Here is a 14,463-nt window from a genome sequence, read left to right as displayed (position 1 = left end):
CCAACCCACCCTGAAGCCCACCCAAACAAGACACAATGCATGTAATCAATGGTAGTCTCATTACCTGATTCTGCTGGTATGTCCTCACCGTCCAGATGTACAGTGATGGCGCCATGCAAAAGTGTCAGTGCACATCTACCGACATGTAGTCTGACTCCAGAGAGTATGCCCTTGTGAAGATCTGTGTGAAATACCTGCAAAACATGAGCAACATATGTAAGTAGAGGCACATATCAAACCATCATGCATAGTTAGGTGCAACAACAATGAACACTATGAATGTCTACACAGTATTGACTATGGACTGGCCAACAGCTCATGGGAGTCCAATGTCACCGTGTAATTTGCTGTCACTTGGGCACACCCTTTGCAAGCCCATGGAAACGGAAGCAGGAGGGGTGTGGATGTCTGCTACCCAAGCATCGAAACCAAACTCAGGACAAGCCTGCATGTGCCCAGCCACAATACAGTGTATGCCCAGGTACCCACACAAGGCAACACTCTTGCAAAATAAAAATAAAATTGAGAAAAAATGGCCATGAAAGGGCCGGCGGGGGGGGGGGAGGCCACCTATGAGGTCCGAGGACAGGATGCACGCCACAATCCACCTGTGTGGATCATGGGAAACTAAAACACCCCATAGGCTCGTGGCCCACACGGCTACTCTGTTGTGGGAGTTGAGTCGCTATGGCTCTGGCCAGACCCTGCAGCTGACTCTGGAGGTGGGGGAGCTGCCTCAGAAGATGGTGTGACAATGGGAGGCAGCCCACGCAAAGCACGAGTTTGCTCCTCCATGGCTGCAAGCAGGCGGGTCTGGTAGTTCTGGTTCTGGGTTATAATCATGCGGAGGTCCCCATGCAGTAACTCCCGGGATGACCTGACCTCCGCACGAGTTGCCTGCATCTCGGCCGAGAGCGTCCGTGTCAGACGCTCCAGCTGCTCCTCTGTCCTTCTATGGGATGAAGCCTCAAGCTCTAACAGGGTCGACCTGAGGTGACGGAGTTCTTCCCTCAGGCCTTCCCTGTGGCGCTGGGACTCCATGGAAAGTGATTCCCGCAGAGTCGCCAGTGCCGCCCGCCTGTCCATGTTGGACGCCAACATATCCTCCCTGTGTGCCTGGCAGATGGACTCTGTAGCCTGCTCCAGTCGCTCCATCAGCCTTTCTGGGGGGACAATGGAAGTGGCCACCCTATCCATGGCCTGTGCAATCATCTCGGATGATGCTGCCTGTTGGGTGGCCATACCGTAGATGGATTGCTCCCAAACGGTATTGCCAGGTGGCATACGGCCACCACGTTGACGGGCACCACACCTGCCTGGGGCAAGGCGGACTGCGCCTTGCTGTGCCGGCAAGGCCTCAGGCTGCAGGACTGCATTCCCTCTCTGATCTGCAGCCCCAGGAACAGGATCAGAGATTGGGTGGTGTGGCCCTGCATCCATAACCACCGGAGGCTGATCTGCCGACACTGACATCCCCATTGAGGGCAATGGCCCGGCTGCAGGTGGGTCGGACAGAGGAGATTCTCTCCCAAGAACACTCACCTGCGACTGCACATAGGTGTCATCCTCCGAGTCTACACCTGAATACTGCTCGGGGGAGGAACCCCCAGAGACACCCCTCGACAGCACGACCTGCAGCACTTGTGGGTTTTCACCCACAAACACACCACGTCCCTCACTTGTGGTAGGTCGGCCCGGGTTGCCCTCCTGGGACGGCTCAACCACCACATCCCCAGCATCAACAAGTGCTTCGTCCCCTGCAAAGACATGAAAGAGAAAAATGGAAACAGGCATTAGCACCATGGCATGCAACAAGGGCTGATGAACAACAGAGGCAGTAGTTCTACGACACATGTCCCACATGACTGGGAGACCTCCTATGCATTCACCATCACTGGGTCTGTAGGGGAGGCTCAGGGCATACAATGTACAGATTGGAGAGCAACGCCTGCTCACCATGCTGCCTAGCACTGCCATCACACATTGGCCGGTGATTGCCATGTCAAAGGCACATGCCATCACACACATGGCATGTGACATAGCCACCAAGTGAAGAGGGAGAGGAGGGCTACTCATTTGGATTTCAACCACTCTGGTCCTGACATTGCATCGTCACATCAATAAGTAAACATGTTGTACATGGATCTGCTAGTCCAAATTGGCCACGATGCACAGTGCCTTGTCTACATCAACAAAATGCAGTAAACAATGTGATTCCACCTCCCCATCACCTGTAAAGGATTCATATTGCATTCGTGAAGCACCGGTCCAGAAATGTATGAAGGTACAGCGGAGCACTGAGGGGTGGTGGGGCAGAAGGGGATGCCAGTCAACAATCCTACTGGTGCTGGTCTCATTCATGTCACGCAAGTGCAGGGGTGGGTGGCACAATGAAGTGCAAGGGGAAGTGGCGGCTGGAAGTGCTGTACAAGGTAAGTAGGACTTGACGTCAAGGGCAGATGGTGTTAGGCGCAGACAAGTGCTGGGGGGGTGGCCTATAGGGGTACAGAGACAATCATGCAGTGCTGTGGGCTCGGAGGGGACAGGGGAGGTACACACTGCATCTGGCTCGGCAAGGTCCTTGCAGATTTCTATGTGTCCTGCAGAGTTGTCACATGCCGCAGATATGTGCCCTTGGATTGGGGATCTCATCTTGGTGAAAAGGGTGAGGCGCTATTGCCTTTGGAGCATGTGGCAGGCCAGTTTGCCAGAGGATGGCCATGATGCAGGACATTCCCTCTCTGCCACCCGGCACCTGTGGTTTGGGTTCACAAGATCCGAGTCATGCCAGGACTCTGCATTGGCATGGGGCTTCAGACAGGTGGTCATGACCGTGGCAAAGACATCCAGTGTACCTGACATGGAGTGGAGCATGGAGTGGGCCCTGTCAGGATGGGAGTGAGCCTAAGGGGGAGCTGGATGGGGGGGAGATTTTGGCAGCATGAGCCTCGACTGACACACACTTCATGGGTCGGAATACCAAGAAGGTGTGTGACAGTGGTGAGGGTGGCTTTGCCTGTGGGGTGGTGAGGGTGAGCTGGGAGGATAGGAGAATGTGATCACTCCAGGAGAGAGGAGTGCAGAGATGGACGGAGAGGGGAAAGTCAGATGAGATCAGAGCATCAAGAGTGTGCCCTGCAGAATGAGTAGGGACAGACGGGAGTCTAGAGGGTGAGAGGGAGTTGCTGAGGTCACAGAAAGGTCACGTGGGGGCGTCAACAAGCATGCAGGTGGATGCGTACAGCACCAAGGAAGAGGATTTCTGTGTCTGGGGACATGAGTGAGGAGGAGAGGTGAGGACACTCAGAAAGGAAGTAGTACATTTGACCAGTTTTCCCAGACACAGTACGCACAGTTTGTGAATGTCAAGGTGTGGTGGAGAGAGACGTCACACAAGCCATTCCAGAGTGGAGTAGGTCTAAGTAGGAGTGACAGTGGCAGGAATACCCTCAGGGAAGCCAAGGGCACACCCCCCCTGCACAGTAGTGGCGGGCCAAGGAGAGGGTCTCCTGAACATCAGGTAGGAGTGTGTGAAGGATGCAGACAGAGCTGGCCGTCAGACATGTTTCCATGAGACCAAGGATGTCAAGGTGCATAACCTCATGTAAGTGACAGATATCGGAGGAATGCCTGATGCAGCCGCAGTGAAAGGAGTGTAATTGTGGAGGAGGTTGACAGCCTTGTAGGACTTACGGGGAGTGCTAGAGATCAGAGGTGCAGCATGTGTAGGAGTTGGAGTGGGAGGCGGAGAAGGTTCATGGGAGGGTGCAGGGAGGCAGTGCAGGATTGATGAGGAGAGAGGAGGGGGGACAGCAGCAGAGGTAAGGAAGTTGATGAGATGTGGGTAGCATTTCTCAAGGAGATTGAGGTTGGCCTAAGGGCCTTGGACTGAGACGCTCCCATTACCATGCACATCAATAGTGGCCTCTGAGGATTGGAAGGAGGCCAGGAGTACACCCCAACGGGTCCCACCATTGATGGTGGAAGAGGAGCAAGGAGAGAGGACAGGGACCATGTGAAGGGTCTATGGGACAGGCAAAGGCATGTATGAGCAGATGTCAGTGAGAGTTAGCTTTGAGTAGGCTCAGATGCACTGGTCAGCAATAGGGTGGGTCGCATTGGAGGGCAGGGTGCCGTCATTTGACTTTTGGCAAGCAGGTGTCGTGAGTAGGGCACGATGGTCTGAACTGTAGAAGTCATGGAAGATAGACCATGAAGAGCAGCATGGAGTGTGAGGGAATGGGGCTCGAAACCAGACGGTACCAAAGCCCACAGGTAGGAGGTGGATGTCAAGGCAACATCCACAGTATGACAGCATGTTGGTTGGCATTTATATACAGAGGACGCATTAGCATGTGGTATCATTGCATGTCAGGCATGTGAAGATGAAACTTGAATGGCTGGGGGAAAGTATAGGAATGGTATGTAAGACATCAGATGAATAGACAGGGGAGTATGAGCAACAATGTAGTGACAAAATGACAATTCAAGGGCAACTTCCATGGTGTCGGGCCATATGTGCACTGTTGCCAGTAGGGATAGTGCTGTGGGCAGATGGTGTTGCACTGAACATACTGGATGAGGCACATGGGTGCCACTATCAACTCTGCCACACACCCCCTTGACAGGCACCCAACATGAATGCTTCACACACACACCATGCACATGGATAATACACACATGCATGTGCACTCTCCGGATGATGCCTCGTAATCAGGGAGATCTCCCACACCTTGGAGTTGTCCCTCGGTGACGTAGGATCCAGCTACGGACTCGTGTGGTGTGAGTTCTATTTCATGTGCTGGGGACCCACCTCCAGTCACCAAGGTTGCGGCATGACTTGAGGCCAGCTTATCCTTTGCCCTGCGCTTAAGGTCATTCCAGCGCTTCTGGCAATCACTAGCTGTGCGCCTCACTACTCCAAGGGCACTTATTCTGTCAGCAATGGTCTGCCAGTGTGCCTGGCGTCTGGCATGTGTGGTCTTGGACCCTGCAACGATGACCATTTCCCTATCATGATCTGACACATACTGAACAAGTGCATTCAGTTCGGCGTCTGTGAAGCTTGGCTTCCTTGATGGGCCGGACTGTGCAGCCGTGCCTGGGGCATCAGCCTGTGCCGGACGTGCACTCTTCCTCTTGCGCTTGGAAGGGGGTGGGGATCCAGAGTGTCCTACGCCGCTGTGGACACTAGGGGCAGGAGCCGTGGTGGACTCAGTACTGGGTGTGTGGGATTGCCCACTCAGCATGGGAGTAGGTGCAGGCATTGGGGGTAGTGGGATGGGGTCAGGCCTGATCTGAGGTGCATGAACTAGGACCGACACAGTCTTGGCAGGGTGTATGAGAGGTGGGGTGGATGGAGCCACACCCTGGCTACGGGGGCCAGCAGATGACCTATCTGGCATAGATGCGCGTGCCCTGATGACACCAATGTGCACCGGTGCACGTGCAGTGGACCTGCTGACCTGGATGTCAGCGATGGGATCACCCTCGGACAGGTCTGGTGCCACAATGGCCTGGTCCGACAAGGGCTGATCAGGGTTGGTATCAGCCACATGACTCTCAACTGGGGGGGGGGGAGGGCATGGGTGTCCCTGACTGGTCCTCCAGACTGGGGGGGACAGGGGCACCCTGCAAGTCACAACCACGTCCCCTAGTGGATCCTCCACGGCCACCACGTGTGGCTCGGCCACCTTTGCCACCCTTACGGCTTGCACGCCTCCCAACCATGGCACTGATGGTATTGTGCGTATGGGAGTCGGTGTGCACAATTGTCCTGGGCAATTGGGTGTCAAAGGGGTTGGGTACCAGATGGTATTCGTACCCTAGTGCAGTGGCAAGGCTATATGACACCCCTGGGGAAAGATGACGGGTCACGCAACGCACAGGCACCCCAAAAAAGTTAAGGAACGTGCACAATACCCCTCCTAGACCACGTGTGCTGATGGAAAACCCTGCACTACGCTGTGGCATCCAGTAACACAATGAACGTATGCGTGTCACACGCAGCCTAGAATGACCTCTGAAGGGGTAGGCTACACACGGGGCAAGCACAGAAGTTAGATACGTGCGTGACTCACCGTCTGCCAGGTAAAAGAGCGTGAAAAATGAGCGCGTTTGGTTGGCAACACCCCCGCCAAAAGAAGATGTGTACGCTGTCTGAGGAGACAGGACAACAGTAGAAGGGGACACTGTTTGAGGGAACAGGCCCAGGTAAACCAGTACAAGAGGAAAAAGAGAAAAAGCTGTCAGAGGTAACAGGGAATACGAACTGGAAACGCCGTGAAGTAAATCGCGTGTGAAACGACAAGAAGTACAGAATTCACCCACTCGCTCTCCACGAAAAGCACGTACAAGGAAATGGTGTTCAACACTACCTTATATACAGGCCCACACGTACAGCGTCACTTACGGCGTGTACGTGCTTGGCCCATGTTCACCAATCACACGCTTTGTCACTTCTGCGTGTGGATCCTTTTTCACCAATCACACGCTTTGACACTCCTGCGTGTAGCTCACTTTTCACCAATCACACGCTTTGTCACTCCTGCGTGTGGATCCTTTTTCACCAATCACACGCTTTGACACTCCTGCGTGTAGCTCACTTTTCACCAATCACACGCTTTGTCACTCCTGCGTGTAGATCCATTTTCACCAATCACACGCTTTGACACTGCACGTGCAGGTAACTATAGACGCACATATGCTGGTGACGGGTTTTCGCGCGATTCGCTGAGTGTGGGGTTTTCACGTGCAAAATCACTCCCTATCAGGCTGTCCACGCGTTCAAACACGAAAGACCACGCTCCTGGCCAGGAGGCCGAATTAAAGTCCCCCAGAGCCCTGAGCACGCTCCCACCTGCCATCTGCTGCTGCCTGACTGCCTGCTGGCCACGTGCCCCACAGTGCTGGTGGGTGGGGGTGGTGGGAGACATGGGTGGGGGCCTGGTGGAGGGTGCCCCTGGTGGATGGGGGGTGGGGGTGGTGGGAGACATGGGTGGGGGCCTGATGGCAGGTGCCCCTGCACTGCTGGGGGGTGGGGGTGGTGGGAGACATGGGTTGGGGCCTTGTGGAGGGTGCCCCTGGTGGATGGGGGTGCAGGGGGACATGATCAGGTGTGCAGGGTAGTCCACTGTTTTGTGGGCTGCCTGCAGGGGCCGTGGAGGGTGTACAGGGTACACCTGTGAGGGCCCACCCAGCCTATTCGCATGTGATAATTCCCACGCACCCCTGTGATACACGTACCCTGGCCAATCGCGTGTTGAACTTCCCGCTACCCCTGTAATACACGCACCCTGGCTGTTCGCGTGTGATAATTCCCGCGTACCCCTGTGATACACGTTCCCTGGCCTATCGCGTGTTCTACTTCACGCGTACCCCTGTAATACACGTTCCCTGGCCAATCGCGTGTTGAACTTCCCGCTACCCCTGTAATACACGCACCCTGGCTGTTCGCGTGTGATAATTCCCGCGTACCCCTGTAATACACGTTCCCTGGCCTATCGCGTGTTCTACTTCACGCGTACCCCTGTAATACACGCACCCTGGCTGTTCGCGTGTGATGATTCCCGCGTACCCCTGTAATTCACGTTCCCTGCCTAGTCGCGTGTAGTACTTCCCGCGTACTCCTGATTTGAAGATTGCCCGCTTTGCTTTCCTTGTTTGCCTGCCCTGTGAAGTGGTCCAGGGTTAGCGCAGCCCTTAGCGATGATTTAGCGATTTTGATGGCTTTTCCTTGCGCAAGGGCGTTCTTGGGGGCGTTACTGGCGCTGCTGCAGGCTTGCTGCGATTCTCTGCGCCACGGCTGGTTTGGGAGCTTGAAATCCATGAATACGCTGTGCGCGGAAATCTGTTTTAGCGCACGTGCCTGGCGCAGACTATCGCAGGCGCACGCTGTGCGCCAGCCGCGTGCGCTACTTGTGCGCTGGATTCTATGAATTACCCTGTATATGTGCATTGTGGGGTTGCTGATGGTACTCTTGTTCAGAGGAAAGTTGCCTAGCATTTCGGTGCTGGACTTCCTTTGTGGGTTGGACCAGACTGATATGCACATGGATTGTCTCCTCTGCGAAAGGTGCAGTGAGTTAAAAAGTGGTTGTAGACCCCCCCTGAGTGGAGGAAATTCCACAGAACAGGCTATTTGACCCATGTTCGTTCTCAGTAGAGGGGCTCCCACACCCTTGTTGAATTTGCAGAACTTGGAGTTTCACCCTAAGTGTCCCAGGATAATCCAGACGTGGACCCCTTGCTCAGTGTGCTTTAGAGAAGTTTAGCTTCACCTCACTGAGGAGGCCCAACAAGGCCGAAACACGTGCCTGGGGTTGGTGATGGTGCTCTTGTTCAGAAGAGAGTTGCCTAGTATTTTGGCGTTGGGACCAGACTGATATGCCAATGCGAAGGTCTCCTCTGCGAAGTGTGCAGTAAGCTAAACAGTGGTTGTAGACCCTCCTGAGTGGAAGAAATTCCATACAAGTTGGTATTTGACCCATGTTCGTTCCCAGTACAGGCTCCCACGCGTTTACGGTAACTGTGCATTGCACATGCTCTTTTGAATATCACTGCAGTAGTGCATACACCTAAATTACACAAAGTAGATTCGAGACACAGGACTCTCTCACCTAGGTGTGCTTACTCAAACAGCCTCTTTGCATTTTTATTTGAATTGCTAGTTCCTGTTAAACCAGTTTATCATACAGGTTTATTGATATTTAGGAATACAACAAACCAAGCAGGGTGTAAAATGGGAAAGGATGAATGCATTTAAAAACAGACATTTGAATGTGTTTAATGCAAAATCGATTCTGCATGTCGCTATTTCCGACTCTGCATTAGAAAATTGCCACTACTAAGCAAAAAGCTATCTTCCAGCCTTCAGCCATGTCTGCACTCCATGGACACATCCTATTTGTAGGGTAGGCCCCCAGTGTTCCAAAATATTTTCACCTTATGAGCCTACGGTCAGGTGCCCCTGCATGGCAGAGACAATGGCGGCATGGCTTAAACAACTCCCAATTCAAAATAATAAAATCACGTTTTTATGCAGCGCTTAATGCTAGATTCCACTCGCTTCTTAGCGCTGAAACAATGGCTGTGATTACTACCAAATATACAGACCTCGAAAGGATGAAGGGCTGAGTCGATGTTGATAGGATTCGAGCTCACAAGGCAGAGACTGACCCATGCCACAAAAAAGTGCCTAACCCTGAGCTGTTGAAACGCCACATGCGACCCACAAAACGTGTCTGCCTAACGCTGAATTGTTTCCTTTAAACGTGAATTAAAATCACCTACAGTGACAGCAATGGTCTATGAAATGCAGGTGAATAAAAAAAGTTTTTAAATTGTGGCAGTTCGCCTAACTGACTGTGGGCCTGATTCCTTTCGGAAAAACACTATTGGAAAACGATATGTACATCAGGCCCAGTGCCTCTAAAGCCGTGTTCTATTGCATCCGTTCTAGATTATTCTGAATGTTCTACGCCTTATCACTGCGTCATTTCCAGCGCCTGCCCTCATCACCTGTGGTTTGCTTTCACGACTCTTTCGTCTTCGGTGATTTACGGCATGGGTCCCGAGTGCGGCCTCAGTTCTAGGGCCCTGGATCTGCACTGCTAATTGATGTTCAATCACTGCCTGCACCAGTGAGCCCCACATACGGCGCACTGATAATTGGACACAAATGAACACTTGCGCTTTGCAGAGTGTTCTGTGGTATTCATTATCGCCTCTGGTATAGATGTTCTAGTTAATCACGAGGTGCGCTGCTGGGTGCTTTAAGCCCTACTCTTGCAAACCTGAAAGGTTTAGTTGTGGTTTGTGCGGTTGAATCACCCAGCTCATTAAGGTTTTAGCGAAAAGTCTTTCAAGGTGCAACTTCTTAGATGCATCATATATATATATATATATATATATATATATATATATATATATATATATATATATATATATATATATATATATATATATATATATAAATATTCAGTGAAAAAACTGTGTTAAAGGGACGTTATGGTTAAGTTGTGCTACTAAAAACCTATGAAATTCAGTGAAAAAACTTTGTTAAAGGGACGTTATGGTTCCAAGTAAAACCGAAAAACCCTTGAAATTCGCCAGTTATGGTAAGCTAAGCAACCATAACTCGCGCCACCACCGTGCACTGCTAAGACTAACACCCAGGACATCAAAGATGACATCACAAATGTCATTGATGGTGAAAAGAGGACATGCCAAAATCTCTTAGAAATGCACAAACAGCCTTATTAACATTGCGCCTTGCTTTTTCCATTTGTAGACCAAATGAAGAAGAACGAAGCCACATTTGTCTCTGCGCAATCCATCAAAATATTACTTGAGAATTAGGAAACATGTCCATGACTTTCCCAAATCCTTCTTTCATAGCAAATTGCAAAGAAATTCCAGGCACATGTCCTAAACTGTTCCCTCCACAATGAATTACAATTATGTCTGGATGTTGCTTTGTTTCCAAAGTAGCACAGAGAGGTAGCCAGTCCAACCACTTCATTCCACGTACTCCATGCCAGTGTACTTCCACATGTGGAAATCCAAGGTCTACAGCTACCCCACAGCTTTCTGCATGCACCTTCAACCAATGTATCCACGAATCTCCCAAAATCCAAACAATCTGTTTTCTGAAACACACAGCCATAGCCATCTGTTGTTCTCTCAGCAAAAAGAGTATCTGAGAAACTCTCTCCTGGCACAACACATCCACTAAACATTCATGACCAATCCCTTTCAGTGCTCATTCTCATTTGCATGACTTCTGAACCCAAAAATCCCCGGATGTAACTCCCGATGTCTGCGAACTACCGCCATGTCCGCGGACATATCGTAACATGAACAGCCCTTCTACCATTTCCACTTCACTCTCTGTGCCATTCCCTCATTGGATGTAGCTAAGAAATCACATGACCATGAACTAATCACATTCAAGACCTCTACATCTAACTGCATCATCATAGATCAGCACTACAAATGTACTGTGAATCCCTCTGAGTACAAGTGTCATATCATTGGCAAGCACCATCTACAAGAAATACTGTACAAGTCTCCAAGATTTCTACATGCAGCTCCATGCATATCCATATGCATGAACACAAACTACAGGTATGCATATTTTCTGTACAGTACATGAACACATTTTCAAACTGACTTTTAGCTTGTGTTATCTGTAAAATGAATCTACTGTCTTTTTTCCAATTTGCTAAAATCAACTATCACTTATAAACCTTTATACTATTTACTTTCTTTATACACACACTATCAAATCATGTTAAACTAACATTTTTTAAATGAAATTTATAGACTACATATATTGAAACAAAATTGCATGCATGCACACTCTATGTTCCAATCTCAAAAAATAATACGTATACAATTTTATTTATTTATTTATTTGATTGCTTTAATTTAAGCATGACATTAAGGCACTATTACCTAGAACAGCTTAGTTACAGAAATGGTGGTATTCAGTGGTACATTATGAATTTCACAAGACATACTAAAGATATTTTGTTTGTTACAGTTACTCATTGCAATACAATTTGTTCATTAAGAAAATATCATATGTATTGAACTGGTGCGACGTATCTTATGTGAATAAGATAGTTTTAATGGTTTTAAGGAAGGCGCTGAGGATTTCAATTAAAAAATCAATATCTAAATTAAAAACAATGCTATATAAAAACAAAATTACTAATTTGTTTCTTTTACAATTGCAGTGAAGACCATTCTCCTCAAAAGAAGCAGCCGAATTTCAAGAACAAAGAAGAACTAAGAATTAAACTGCTCATTTTAGAAAAAAAGTAAGTAGAATATCACCATAATATTTGTATTATTACTCAAACTACTGTAAAGTTAATTAATGCTATTTCTGTGCCTGAAAATAGAGATTGTGCACCATTCTGTCCAAAAATCCCCATGTCTTAAACAACGATTTAGAGCCAGAATGGAGCACACATTCCTACTTTTGGACACACAAATTACCCAACTCAACCGCTAGAATTTTCATATTATAGAACAAACTGTTTTTATTGTATACATTAGATTTACTATTTGTACTTCTCCACACCACTAGCTTATTTTATTCTGTCATATGAACCTGAGAATAATAAAATATTCATTGAAGAATACGCATCCCTACTAGTTGTAGTTCCCAATGCACAATCAGTCACCATTACATACATCATCTTACTCAAACACTCATGCACACAGCACACATACATTGCAGAACACCCCAACCCATACCTTCTTTATTTTATTCAACAGACCCTAAAGAATGCCTACCAAAAGTCAAGTCCGTAGAAAGCAAAGGAGAAGTAGAGCAAATGAAAATAAAAGTGTCCAACATAAGCATCCATCTCTAGAAGAATTTGTAATAAAAGTTGAAACAAAACAGCTCATACAGTAATTTAGTGAAACAAAAGAAGTTTCAAGTATAAAAACTTTGCCTCCTCTATCAAAATGTACAACAAACCAAAAAACAATGAACAGAAAATCAGCTATCACTACAGATAAAACTACTTCTTTAAATTTTAATATAGTGCAAAGTAAGCATACCAAGAAAAGTATTTTAGCCAAAATGTTCCGTCACAAAGTCCTTCAAAATCTTATAAAAACAGGAGAGAAATCAGGTTCAATGCTTAAAACCTATCGTAGGAAATTAATTTTAGAAGCGTTGATAGATAGTGCAATTCTTCTCAAAAGAAATGTATTTATTTTAGTGTTAAACAAAATGAAACCACTAACAAAACTAATAACTAAATTACAAAAAAGATTTCTCAATAAACGAAATGTCAACAGAAAAAACTTCTTAAGTATCCGCGGAGGTGAATGGAGTCACACTATGAGCACAGAACCATACTTTAATGAAGAAGCGTACAAACAAAAGCAAACAAATACAATTGCCATACATAGCAATGGTCGAGGTTATGAAAAAGTTAATAATACCATAATGGAACAAGAAGTACTCCTTACAAAAATATACCCTGAAAACTTAGAATTACCCCTCCATTCAACTGAATCAGAACATCTAGTGTACAAATGGCCATGCACGTCAATATGTAACATTCCTAAACAATTTTTCAAGTCTTTACGCCAATTCCTCAATCAATATGTAAAAAGCAAAGACAAAATCAAAATGAAACTACTGCAAAATATGGATACCTGTCCAGTGCGCAAATACACAGGACTACAAGGACATTCATTGGCCTGCATTACAGGACCTACTTGTAAAACCACCTTCCATGATATCAAAAGAATATCAACACATCATTGAACTATAAGAAATCTAGTCTATAAACTGTACTATGCTAAAAGTCCTGCTTTAGCACTAGCAAATTTAAATAACATTCTTCTACATTGAACAGCGAAAGACCTACTTCAAGAAATTGACTAAATCCAGAAAAAATATTTTGGAAGTGAAAGCCATTTACAGAATGAAATAGCTTTAAACCAAATTAGCAACAATTCTACACATGGCAACCTTTTGTTAAACACATACAAAAAAGAAATACTAAAATTTAAAAGTACATCAGCTGAAGTACCAAACCATGTATGTGTATGTTGCCGCAGAACTTTTTATAAACGTAACACGAAAACCGTAGACCTATCATATAAAATAGAAGACAATGAAGATTCTAAATGGTTTCAATTAGCTCTCTACCTTGTAGCAGAAAACAAATACGAAATAAGTGACCCCTTAATACTTCGCAGTTACTGCACTACAAAACTTGACAACAACCAAACTCCTTCACGTGCTATCACAAATAATTTGGAATTATATCCACTACCAAAACGCCTACAACATTTTAATTTATATGAGAGCATCATAATTCAAACAGTACACCCATTTCAAGCAATTATACGCCTTCAACCAAAAACAGTAAAATTACCTCCCTCTGAATTGGTAAAAGGCATTCGTGGAAAAGTAGTTTATTTACCATTAGATCTAAAAGAAAATGTGCATACTCTAGGAGTGCAACGTCCAATGCAGCAATCCTTAATTATCTTAGTAAATGGAGTACCTACAAAAGACAAAAAAATATGGCAACAGCTGGTAGATTTACATAAAGTTAGACAGGCCTTACAATATCTTAAAGAGAATAATGAATATTACAAAGAAATTAATAGTGAAGAAAACTTGAAAGATACAACTGAAATAATTCAAGAAACACAAGAAGCTGGTCAATTTCTGCTACTAGATCCTGCTACAATATCAAATACTTTAGACCATTACACAATTCATCCTTTGCACTCTAATGACACCATAGAAGATGCACTGGAAATGTACCAAATGCGTGAAACAAAAGGATCACCAATCAGCATATGGGAAAAAAGTATAGAAGCACGTGCTTTTCCTCTACTCTTTCCTACTGGCAAAGGAGGAAGGTGTGATAATAGACCTATTCAAATATCAGCTTCAGAATACCGCTCATTACGGAT

This window comes from Ambystoma mexicanum, chromosome 4q, assembly GCF_040938575.1.
Source record: "Ambystoma mexicanum isolate Mex_15411 chromosome 4q, UKY_AmexF1_1, whole genome shotgun sequence".
Classification (NCBI taxonomy): domain Eukaryota; kingdom Metazoa; phylum Chordata; class Amphibia; order Caudata; family Ambystomatidae; genus Ambystoma; species Ambystoma mexicanum.
This window is presented reverse-complemented; position numbering follows the sequence as displayed.